The sequence below is a fragment of the Pleurodeles waltl genome, chromosome 5 (genome assembly GCF_031143425.1).
Source record: "Pleurodeles waltl isolate 20211129_DDA chromosome 5, aPleWal1.hap1.20221129, whole genome shotgun sequence".
NCBI lineage: Eukaryota > Metazoa > Chordata > Amphibia > Caudata > Salamandridae > Pleurodeles > Pleurodeles waltl.
In genome coordinates this window covers 974,263,784-974,276,579 of record NC_090444.1, presented here as the reverse complement: position 1 = coordinate 974,276,579, position 12,796 = coordinate 974,263,784, and the positions used below count along the sequence as shown (strand labels likewise).

Below are 12,796 nucleotides of genomic sequence, written 5' to 3'. Positions count from 1 at the left end.
CAGGTACACCCCTGCGGCGACAGAATGGTGTCGGAAGTGCAATGCACATTTGCTTGCTGCTTGTAGGCAAGATGGTGTAGGAAACCTTGTAGGATACCTTGCTTGCAGCATTGAATCTATCTGCTGTGCTGAGCAACTGTTCAGATAAGGGAATAATATTTTGATGGAAAACTATTTTATTTGCGAAAGTACATTTGTAACATAAGCCTGTGTATGCAAACTTCCTCATTATTACTATTTCAGGTTACTGATTGAAAAATCGGATGTAAGAAAGCTCTTCTCAAATGTTTCCAGAATAGTTTTGCTGTCTGTCGTACATCTGAGTAAAGCTGGTGGTGTTTATTGCACACTCAACCCTGATGCCCATTTGAAAAGCAAGTAAATTGAGTGTCACTGCCAGTATTTATTGATCCTGTATGGTGGCTGCACTTTATTTAGAGTTACAGAAGATGATTTTTGATGGTTTCCGTTTGTCTTCTTTAAGAGTATTCAAGTGATCACTACTATCTCTCACTACTCCAGAGCATATGTAGTGTATGTGGCAGCTATTTGCAGATGATGTTGAATGTGTGTTTTAAATGCAATACCGTTAATCTAGGTGTATTCGAATGTGGTTGGATGATCTTGGCATGTTTTAGTGATAAGGAAAATTGAGAATCTTGGTGGAGTTGAATGCAGTACTTACTATGTTGGCTGGTTTGTATGGAATCGGTCTTGTTACTTAAAAATACCTTTAGGATCTTTGGGGTAAAGTTAAATAAAATTGTATTGCACAGTTAATTTTTAGACCTTTTACACCTCTAAACCTTCAAACATTTAGGCCTGTTATGTCTTGCCTGCCCATATCGCATGTACTGCTGCAAGGGGTATTTATTTCCTATAAGGGCTTGGAGTCTGCCCATTGGTAACCATTCGTTGGCATCATTGTCACTCTTCTTGCTGCCTCCTAATTGGACAGCTCGTGCCGAGCGTACCTTCCTTTTCTGTCCGTGGAGCATGTACCCAGCACAAATTTATTAATCTTAATTAGTGTCCGCCCACTGCTCACACTGTGATTAAAGTACTGTTGCTTCTTTCACCTCCCACACATCACTTCTCTGTGTTGCTTCTTCCCCCTCCAGCCCTCTATGTCAGTGTTTGCCTGTACCCCCACCTACTTCTCCCCTCCTTGCTTATGTCCTTGAGCTATCTTGAAATTAATGATGGCCTAAAAGCACATGTGTTAAGGCTTGAGCCCATTACTGGCCCTCTAGAAGTAAATAGTGAATCATAAACACCTTCTGTTAGTCTCTCTTTCAGGCTGTACGACCCCCACAGACATCCAACAGAGCACAACCACATAAGGGGGCAGCTAGAGCTTTACGACCAGCACCTTTCTGGTGAATTTCTGAGGTTGTGGGATCCAAGAATGCACTAATCCTGAGTCCTTGTACATGGAATTTTCAAACCTGCTTCATGCAGCCTGATAAACCCTACGCTTTTGACCCAGATGCTCAGTCGACGTTTTCGGTTTTGAGTGCCCAATTCTATATATGCGCACATTTTTATTCAGCACCGAGTTATGGGCTTATCATGTTTCTAAGCACTCCAAAATGTAAACCTATTAAAAAATCAGGCATAGTCCCGGGATCTCACTGTTTACTCAAGTAAACTCGGGTTCGTGCTTTGACAGCCAACCTTCTTAACATCGAGACCACATTTTCTCTATTTATGTTTCATAGCTCTGTTACTAGAACCAGAAATGTCAAAGAAATTAAAACGTTGACCAGCCCTTCACTTCTTTGTGTGCCTCGATGCTCCTGCATCAACCTTTTTTTTATCCGAATTCCCATTAACGTTACTTTACTAGCATTTTTCAAAGTTCTTTTAATAGCTTTTTCTGAATAATGATGTTGACTGCGAGGCCATTCTGTTCTTGGCCATTACCTTACCATGTAATTTCATTGGTATGTGTAACTCCGCACAACCTCAGCCTTTGAAATACATGTGTTTATGTACAGGAGAAGACTGTTGACAGGACATGGGAATGGGAAGACCTGGTGAACTAAGATCTCTAGGTTAGAGATGGATCCAGGGAGCTCCACGTCTAAGCTTGATAGCAGAAGGTTTTCTAACAAGTTCCTGCCACAAGTCAGAGCACTGTCTCTGATAGGACAGAACACAACATGATCAGTGTCCATCCACTGCTTGCGCTGTGATTGAGGTGCTATTACTTCTTTCCCTTCTACTCCTCACCATCATCATTGCTTTCCCATACCCCTACCCTCTTCCCTGTTCCTTTCGTGCCAAGTCCGAAGAAGAATGTTTTCTCTGGCCACCGAATTGCTCTTACTTTCACTTTTACTTTTAGCCACACTGCTGTACAACATGGCCAAAACAAATTGGCAAATCCAATAGCTCTCGCATAGGCTAAACCTCATGACTTTGCCAATTCTTATTTTTAAAGAGAAAGTGAAATGGAGAAAAATCTTTATAGCCTGACGCCCTCAAACACAAGAGGCTGGTGAACCAAACACTGAAGTGTGAGGCTTCCCCTTAGAAATTCCCTAACAGACTTTCTTATGAGGGTCTGCTGAATAGTTCTTCCTGTTCACTGCCGTTTGGTAGATGGTAAGGGTGAAGGTTGGAACTGGAGTCCCTGTTGTTCAGGATGAGAATGTTCCTAGAACAGGCTTGCTCCTTTATACTCCCCTGATTTCTGCTTCAGAAATGCTAATGCTAGCCAGGTGCTGAAAACCTCACACTTGGTGCCCATTTTGTGAGTAGTCCTGCCTGGAGACAGACCAAAAGCGATTTGCTGTGAAAAGCATCACTTTGCCAAAGGCTCTTTCTGGAGAGTAGTCTGAGGACACTGGAAAGAGAACCCCCCCAAACCGGTTCTGAAGTTTGAGACAGTAGTTTGGAGAACCTTTGAGTACATGCCTGAGGGCACCAGTGTCAAACTACTTCAATCATGATGGTTGGGGCCCAGTAGCCCCTTTCTGCCCTGTGGCCTGCCCAAACGTGGTCCGACTCAAAGGGTCTATTGTAAGCATACCTCTTACTTTCTGTAATTCCTCTGTAATGTGAATCTGTACATAATGATCTCTTTTAGCCCTATGGCTGCCTGTACATGTAGCCTTTTATGAACCGCTAATACAGAATGAGTATGGTGCCAAGCATTCCATTTCTCTGCAATTGGAGACCAATAGTTTTTTTTTCAGAAATTTGATAGATCTGCCATTAATGCTCCTCAGATCATCCCAGAGTACTTGTAAGACCAGGATATGCAACCATTTCTTTTTTACATGTTTTCACCTCAATACCACATTGTCTTTATCTATTTTATGATTTAAAGTATACCATTTCTATAAGATTCCAACTCTGTGGTCTGCCATAACCTCTGTCAAAAGGCAAAGGTTCTAAGACTCACTAGATGTCAAACTCTCCTCAGACCCCAAATCCAGGAATATGGGAAATGCAGGGGTACTTGCTGGCATATCAAGTAAAGATCTAATGAGGTGATTCTTTTTTATAGCTAGGCTGTTAACATTGTGATGGTCCAGAAATCTCGGCTCCATAAGTGCATCTCATAGATATATATATGTAATTTGAGTGATACCAATCTCGATTCCGTAGCTATATGCATTTTTAAAAGATCAGCCCTCCCTATGATGCACAACGTAGCCACTTTAATCAAATAGGAAGAATCGGGGCGTGGCCAAGATGGCGGCCGGAGCGGACGCTTGAGCAAAGAGCTCCGCTCGCGGCCCTCCTTCTTGCCGAGTATCCTGGTCCCCGGTCGGCGCTAAAATGGTGAGGCTTCCCCCCTCGTGCCGGGGGCAGCCCCCAAGAAAACAGAAACAGCTGCGGATGGCCCCGTAATCGACTGCAGGATCCGAAGGAGCGAGGCGCGCCTGGAGCTTTGGATCGGGAGGTGAGGCGGCCCGCTCGCGGTCGGTGGGACGGCCGCTCGCGGTCGGTGAGGCGTGTGCGCGACGGCGAGGTTGCCCCGCTCGGCCTCCCCGTGGGATCGCCGGGGGGGTCGGGGGCTAGTGGGCCCAGACTGCCGTGGGCCCTGGAGGTGGGCCTGTCGGCTGGGGCGCGGCCCCGGGGACGCCGCGGCTTCCGGCTTGGCCGCGTTCTACCGGAGCAACAAGAAGCTCGGGGGGGCACGCGGCTGTGAGCGAGTCCCCCCTGCTATGATCTAGCACCCCGGACAATTCTCCGTGACCCCCCCTGCCGAAGACTGGTAACCGCATCGCGCGGTGACGCTGCGGCGGGCGCTTTGGGCCGTGTCTCCCCACGGGGCCGTGCCTCGGACGTGCCGGCGCCAGGACCGGGCGTTTGGCTTGCAGTGACGCTCCGCCCTTGATCTGGGGTGGCGGCCGGCGAGCGCGTGCCCGGGTGGAGCCGGGGCCCCGGCTTGCCTTCTGGGCCCCCCTCCGGTGGCGTGGACCGGACCGGCGGGGAGGACTCGCGGCCAGCGGGCGGCCGCCTCCCCTCCCACACAGGAAGAAGAAGTAACAGCGCACTGGGCTAGCGACAACGACTTACAAGCACCAGCCCTGATCCAACACAAAGGATAAAAAAGAAGAGGCGGAGGAGTGGAAAAGAAGGGGAAAAAAAAAAAAAAAAAGGGAGCCAATAAAATAATAAAAAGGAAAAAAAAAAAAGAAAAATAGGAAGAAAATAAAGAAATCGAAGCAAGTAGTTTGTGAGCGCAGGTACATAATAAATTAAAAGCACATAAAACAACCACGCTGGGCCACCAAAATATCAAGCCACAAGCATACAAGTGGAAAACCCTTCGCACCTGATCCAGGCTAGAGGCAGTCAGCTCTCTGCCTGGCAACGTGGAGTGGGATGAAGATATAGCAACAAGCGGGCTTCAGACAATAAGTAAACATACTAACTCCTAATATCCCTAAAAATACGCAACCACGCCTTGGACTACTGGATACGCTAAAATCACCCACTTTGGCGTGCGGGGCCCCCGCTTCGCCCCTCCAGGACACATAGCTGATTTCTTACGGCCTAATTCCTCCCGGATGCACATTGGGCACAATGGTTAAACCTAAGCACTCCAAAACAGGGACCTCTGCGGAGGGAGAAATCCCCCCCTCCGTGGGCCATCCGGACATGCAAAATGCAACGCTGCTTCAACTGAACGAGACGCTACGCACACACTCTCAGCAATTTGATAAAATTATGCAGGCAATCATGGAAACCAAAACCTCGCTAGAAGGGAAAATTGATGCCGCAGTGCTGGAGGTCTCCCTACTCCGAGCTGACCACCGTAAACTGTCTGACAGAGTGCATAATGCTGAACTGTCGCTAAAAACTGTTCAACCGGAGATGACAGACATGAAAAGCAAATTCAAACAAATGGAAACTGAGCTGGCACAGCTACAACGCCGAGCTGAAGAGGCAGAGGGGCGCTCAAGACGTAACAATATCAGATTCACTGGCATCCCAGAACGATTGGAACTACCCAAAGCCGAGGATTTCCTAGAAAACTGGCTGAAAGAAATAATGAAAATACAGGATGCCACAAAATTACCAATGATAGAGAGAGCCCACAGAATGCCGGGCAGACCTCCGCGGCCTGGAGCACCACCCCGACCCATGATAGCCAGATTTCTCAACCACAGAGATAGAGATTCTGTTCTTCAACACTTTAGATCTTCCAGTCAAATCAGCTTGGAAAATAATAACATATCTGCATACCCGGACTACACACTGGAAGTACAACGTAGAAGAGCAACTTTTGTAAAGATCAAACAAATCTTGCGACAAAATAACATTACTTATTCTCTTATGTTTCCAGCCCGCTTGCGTATCACCATAGACGAGAAAACGCTCATGTTCCCTACCCCAGAGGATGCATGGACATGGATTCACGCTAAAGGTTTGATCAGCCCACCAACGGAAAAGACAACAACCGAGGACTGGATAACTCCCAGCTCCAGGAGGAAAAAAAAAAAAAAACAAGACCACATTGCGCCCAACGAAATTGCAAATGGAATCAGAGCAAGCTCAAATATTAAGGGAGACTAGCTCCTTCACCCGACCACAATCCAAAACCCGTAGCGACACAGATGCTACAAACAGCGGATCCCCAGGTGGGGAATCCAGTGCATCCTCCTCCTTCCTTCTGGCCGGCCCTGACCTTACTCCGCGCGTTGCGGATGATCTCTAGGCCTCAGGAGTGAACACGATCTGTGCCACCAACGCGAGTCTGGCAGTGGGACACGCGACCTCCCGCCCTCCTGCGGCCTAGTGCGAGGCTTGGTGGTTTCCTTGGGATGGGACCTGGCCGCCTGCTTCCTTGACTGGGACTAACAGGGTAATCAAAGCGGACGAATTTACAACTTGGACCGCGCAGGGACAAAATTATCCTGGAGACGGGTCGTTACCCGCCCGGCTATACCAAAACCACGCTCTCCGACACCCCAGTCACTCCCGAATGGAACTTAATTTCGCAGTTTGCAGTTTAGGCACCAGTTGTGCCACTATGTTTATCTCCGGGCTCTACCCGAAATATCCTTTTGCCTGTTATTCTTTCTCTCTCACTTTTATTATTCTCTTTTGATAATGTTATTTTGTAGGCCCGGGGGGGCTAATGGGCGGGGGCGGGTGGCGGGGGGAATTCGTGGGCGGGATGCGCATACTAGACTAGCGGAAGGTTCTGGACGCGTCACAGGATTGGCCCCACTGTACACAAAAACAGGTGTGCAACAACCTAACTCAACATGACAAATAAGGAACCAACGTATAACATAATGACGTGGAATATTAAGGGAATGGCGGGCATAAGAAAGCGCAATAGGATACACGCACACCTAAAACGTCACCATATCCATATAGCCATTCTCCAAGAAACGCACATTACCCCCGTTGATATCCCCTGGTTGGAATGGAAGTGGGGCGGACAGGTCTACGGATCGGGAAATTCAACATTTGCAAGAGGGGTTTTGATATGGATAGCCCCCGGGGTCCCGTACACCATACAGCGCAGCGTCACTGACATAGAGGGCAGGTACATACATTTAACAGGCCGCTTAGACGGGGAACCAGTAACACTGAACGGACTCTACGTCCCGAACGTAGGACAAAGTGAATTCCTACACAAAACGATCTCACACTTCTCAAATGACCTCCCCTCTACATGCATCTGGGGCGTGGATATGAACTGCGTTCCACATATAGACACGGATAGATCACACCCCCCCATAGCAGCCTCCCCAACAATTAAAAATTCGCAGATGCTGCGTCAATGGATGGCAGATCGCCGTCTCACAGACACCTGGAGGCACATACACCCCCACGATCGCGAATACTCATACTACTCCCCAGTACACCTCCTCCACACCCGCATAGACCTTATCCTCACTTCCCAAGACATTACCAACAGGATCACAAGCGCCGATTACACCGCCAGGGTAATCTCATATCACTCCCCTCTCATCGCTCATATCCGATGGGGCAGTCTGCGCGCATGCATCCCAACTTGGCGCCTCCAGACCCGATTGCTACAAGACCCCCCGTTTCGAGAAGAATTAGCCACACACATATCCTCTTACTTCACCCAAAACAAGGGGACAACGTGCTCTAGATCAACAGAATGGGACGCACACAAGGCAGTCATTCGAGGAACATGCATCTCAGCAACAGTTGGTGCACGTCAAACACTAGTACGCGAGCTTAGTAATTTAGAAAAGGAAGTACATTCTTTCGAGAATGACTTCGCCATGGGCGAGATTACACAAACAGAACTAGCTGGGAAGCGCTCACAATGGCACGATGCTGACAGAAGACTAGGTCTGTTCGATTATCGCCACTACATAGCTCGCAACCACGCTGAAGGTGACAGATCGGGTAAATTACTGTCATGGCTCATACACAACGGAGGCCGGAAATCCCCCATAGGAGCCATCCGTTTAGAAACAGGATTAATAGTAAATGCCCAGGCCGATATCAACCTAGCCTTCAAGGAGTATTACAGCACACTATACAAAGCTCCCCTTCCCCCACCCGAAACACCACTCAATGAGTTTTTTACTGATATCGAGCTGAATCATCTAACGGTCGATCAGGTTGCAGACCTGGAAAGACCGATCGATATTAGTGAGATACAGCAGGCCCTAAAACAACTGCCACATGGCAAAGCACCAGGCAACGATGGACTGCCTATTGAATACTATAGCATGTTCCCGACTCAAACACTAACCCCATACCTAGAGATGCTGACTGAGGCGCTAGAGTGTGGACAACTACCGGACACATGCCGTGAAGCACTGATAGCAGTGCTACCTAAACCGGGGAGAGACCCTTTGGATGTACGTTCATACAGACCACTATCACTACTGAACACAGACTGCAAGCTACTCGGCAAACTGCTAGCCAACCGCTTGCTCCCATGTATGCCGGACCTGATACATCGTGATCAGGCTGGATTCATACCTGGCCGGAGCACATTTAGTAATATCCGAAACTTATTGCGCCTAATGGCGAACTCACAAACGGACGACTATGCTCAAGTGGCAGTCTCACTGGACATAGAAAAAGCATTCGATACGCTGGGTTGGCCCTTTCTGATGGAAACATTGCGCCGTATGGGTTTCGGCTGAACATTCATCAGATGGATAGGGGTACTCTACACTAACCCATCTGCAAGAGTTAAAACGGGCGACACGATTTCGCAACCGTTTAAAATAGAGAGAGGAACCAGACAGGGCTGTCCATTATCCCCGCTTTTATTCGCCCTCGCAATTGAACCCTTAGCAGCTCACCTACGTGCGGTAGCCCCTGCATGGGGCATCCGAGACGACCACACATACCACATAGTGTCACTATACGCAGACGATGCACTTATTTTCTTACGAGATTACCAAGAATCCCTACCTGAAGTGCTGAAGTTACTGCGCAGGTTTGGCACATTGGCCGGGCTCAAGGTAAATTGGTCTAAGTCGTGCATTTTCCTATGTGCCCTGTCCCTGAAGCACACAGATTACCCTCCAACCCTGGCGAACTGAAATGGTGTTACACCACCTTCAAATACTTGGGTGTAAACATCTACCACGACGCACGAGACCTCAGGGACGGCAACTTGGGGCAGGCGGTCCGATCCATCAGAGGCTCCCTGCCCTTCTGGTGCTCACTCCCACTGTCACCGATGGGCAGAGTAGCCATAGCGAAGATGGTGATCCTGCCCCGATTGTTGTACTTCTTCATGTCCCTCCCACTGGCTCTACCAGCTTCCTTCTTTAAACCTCTGAATAGCCTATTAATAAATCTCGTATGGGGCAACGGAAGACGACGAGTGGCATTATCAAAAATACACCAACCACTAACAATGGGTGGACTGGGAGCGCCTAGATTCGAAATGTACTATGCAGCTTCCCAGTTACAATGGATTTCATCCTGGCTAGGCCGTCCAGACGGAGCTGAATCACAGATGATCATCTCGTCTCTAGGGAACATGGGCTTAATACAATACCTGATGAATCGTGAATCCCCCAAACACCCACGCAACATACTACTGAAAACTGCGCACTGGATATGGGGCCACCATGTGCTCATGAACAATAAAACACCACAATATTCCCCCAGGCTACCATTTTTGGCCATCCCGAAACTTGCCAACATAGCAGCTAGAGTTGGCCTGAACAGATGGCCAGAAAAGGGAATACGCACCATCGGCGACATCTACAATGAAGGACGCCTCCTAACTTTCAATACACTAACTGATAAATATGAACTGGGGCGCGGAAGCTTTATAGCATACGGAGCAGTACGTCAGACACTACGGTCTTGCTGGAACAATGAAAACTCTGAACCAAATGTCTCCCCCAGACTGCATGAGTTGCTAGGTAGCATAGAAGACCCAATAAATGTATCAAGAGCATACATAATCTTAACTTCCTGCGTTGAAAATATACAAGTACAATCAAAGAACAAATGGGATGCAGTGCTAGCAGAACCCCTGTCACAACCCGCATGGAATCATGCGCTGACAATGACAAAAGAAGTATCACGCAACCCGTGTTTTCGCTATACCCAGTTTAATTATTTACATCAAACATACTTATCACCTCACCGAATAACCCGTATGTTCCCCCAATCAAAGCAAACATGCCCCAGATGCGCCACTCCCGAAGCCACCTTTTACCACATGACCTGGGAATGCCCCCCAATCCGGAAAGTATGGGGAGACATAATAGAACTGCTTGTCGATTGGACAGCTGTTGAACTGTCCCCCACCCCGGAGCTGTGTTTGCTGGGTATAGGTCCAAGCCTCAAAAAACGGAAACAAACTCTAAGATGCATAGCGCTGGCGCTGGTGATGTACAGACGCCTTATAGCCATGCACTGGAAGGCCCCAGTTGCGCCGGGCATCGAACAATGGCGATCGGAACTGCAGCTCTGGGCCAGGGCCGAGGCCGGCACGCTGCAGCTCCTATCAACAAGGGGCGTTCGGGTCAAAGGTCTTGACACCTGGAACTCTTTTGTTGCAATAATAGAAAGAAAAGATGACGAACGCCCGCTCTGAACACTCCCCCAACAAACATTAAAATCCGCACCATACAGTCCCAAATAGCTGCAACCCCCCAGGGATAGCGCGCAACCACCCCACATCAGGCTGGAAGCAAAATATCACATAGCTGAACCTAACCGCAAAGCTAACCCAAGTATAAATAACAAAAAAGTAAACAGGCAGGAGACCTAGTGTGACAAAACGGCGTAGAAGTATAAACAAATAAATAAAAACGATAAGGAACAAAAATATATATATAAAAGCGGACAGGAGTAGGGGGCGTCTGCATGAAGCTGGTATAACCTAACAGATGGTTACCAACCAGTAATAACACCAGCACATAAAGGGGCTCATGACCAATCGCCCGCCCGCGTTTCTTCCCCTCCTCCTCTGCCCCCGCTTCCCCCGCCGGCCCTCATCCCCCCCTCACAGAAAACCCTTTCCTTTTTTTTTTTTTGTTTTTTTTTTGTTTAGTGCAACAGGATGCTTTAATATGATGTTTAGCCCGGACTATCCCCCCCTACCCCGGCTCGTGGCTACACGGACCCCCTGGCAGTGGCGCGGGAGCGGGCGGAGTGCACCTTAGCCCAGGCCCGGTACAATAGCCGTCTAGGGCGACGTGATGAACGCACCTGTTGCAAATGTTATTCTCATTGACAGTTTTCATTTGTGTAACTTTGTTGTGTGATAATAAATAATAAAAACACATTTAAAAAAAAAAAAAAAATAGGAAGAATAAGAATGTTTTCAAAATATTTATTCCCAACTAGTCAAAGTGATTGGCCCTTGCTATCACAGTGTCCACCATTTATATGATTACACTGATTAAAGTTCATATATTCTTTTGATATTGATCTACAAACCTTGTTATTTGCAGAAGTTCAAGAATTCACTTAAAATTTGCATTGGGGTTTTAGGTACTAACAGTGTATCATCTGCAAACAACAAAGGTGGAATTTTATAATAGTCAGGTTTAGGGTAATCATTCCTACTGTCATTAATATGTTCAATTACATTGTTAATTTAGAGTGAAAATAAAGTAGGGGCCTATACGCAACCCTGTCTAACCCCTTCATGGATGGCAATATGATCTGTCACTTTCCGTTCGCTCCCAAACAAACCTGGGCGTAGTTATCAGTGTGGACTCTTATTAAAATTGATAACAAATTATTCAGTACACCTAGAGCCTTCAGCATAGACCACAGCTCATGCCACCAGCAAATGTTGTCTCAAAAGGGTCATGTACTTCGAATGTAGCTTGTTGAAGCAAAAGTCCTAGTGTATCGTACTGACTTTAGATCTAAAGCTAGGCAGGAACATCCTTTTAACTCTTCTTATATATTGGTATAATCTCCACACCTCTCCATGTGGCAGGAATATCTGCACCGCTAGGATGGTATGTGTGAGTAAATTCAAATAGGGTGCTCATACAGTGAGCTCCAAGCAAACAGGATCCCCAGGGATATTAACAGGTCCTGGGGCTCTACCACTCTTTAGGCATTTTATAGCTTTAGATGTCTCAGAAAATGGGAATTTAATCAGTTCACCATCAACAGGGCTTTTATAGAGTAGGGGTAAAGATGTATGATCTAATGCTAGAGGAGCAGTATTGAGGTTAGAAAACTTACAAATGCAAACCTGGCAGTGGAAGTAATTCTCTATTTTGTGTAATTGTGCAAGCTACCATGTGCAATAATATGCCAAAAGAAGCAATTGTTTCTTTGCTGCCTCGAGTAGATCATGCCAGTTAGAATCATCTCATTTCTTCATTGCTATGATCTGAATATGTTAAAATGTTTAAAATGTTTCCTAGCCTTTTTTATTGTAAGTCCATTTTGGAATTTAACAGCTGCCTCTAGCAATTCTACAATCATTATTAAGCCACTGAGCTTATATATTTTTATTATTGGAGCACAGGCTTCTCTGCTTAAGGAAACAATATTTTTCCTTTCTGGATAAGAAAAGTGTAAGATGTACATCACTAATTGGCTTCAGGCCTGTTTCTAGCTGGTCATACAGTCCCAATAAAGAGGCAAAGGCTGCATATAAACCTGCAGAACCCCTTGTTTCTCTATAATTTTTTGCCATATAATAGAACTACAATTATTTTCAACTATTGCTCTGTGTTAGAGATAATATTTAATATAGCCTGTCATGGATTGCCACATCTTTCGGGACTAAATCAAGGGCAATATGGTCACTGTCTTCTCCATCGATGATTTTCAGGTCTTGGAGAGTAATTTAACATCTAGGAGTATGTAGTCAATTCTAGTACCA

The 12,796-nt window shown here is 46.9% G+C and overlaps 1 protein-coding gene across 4 annotated transcripts in view; it reads left to right on the top strand.

Moving 5' to 3' along the window:
• ADAT2 (adenosine deaminase tRNA specific 2) overlaps window positions 1-12,796 on the top strand; it is a 109,671-nt gene that overhangs the window by 79,996 nt on the left and 16,879 nt on the right. The gene's annotated exons all lie outside the window — the stretch shown is intronic.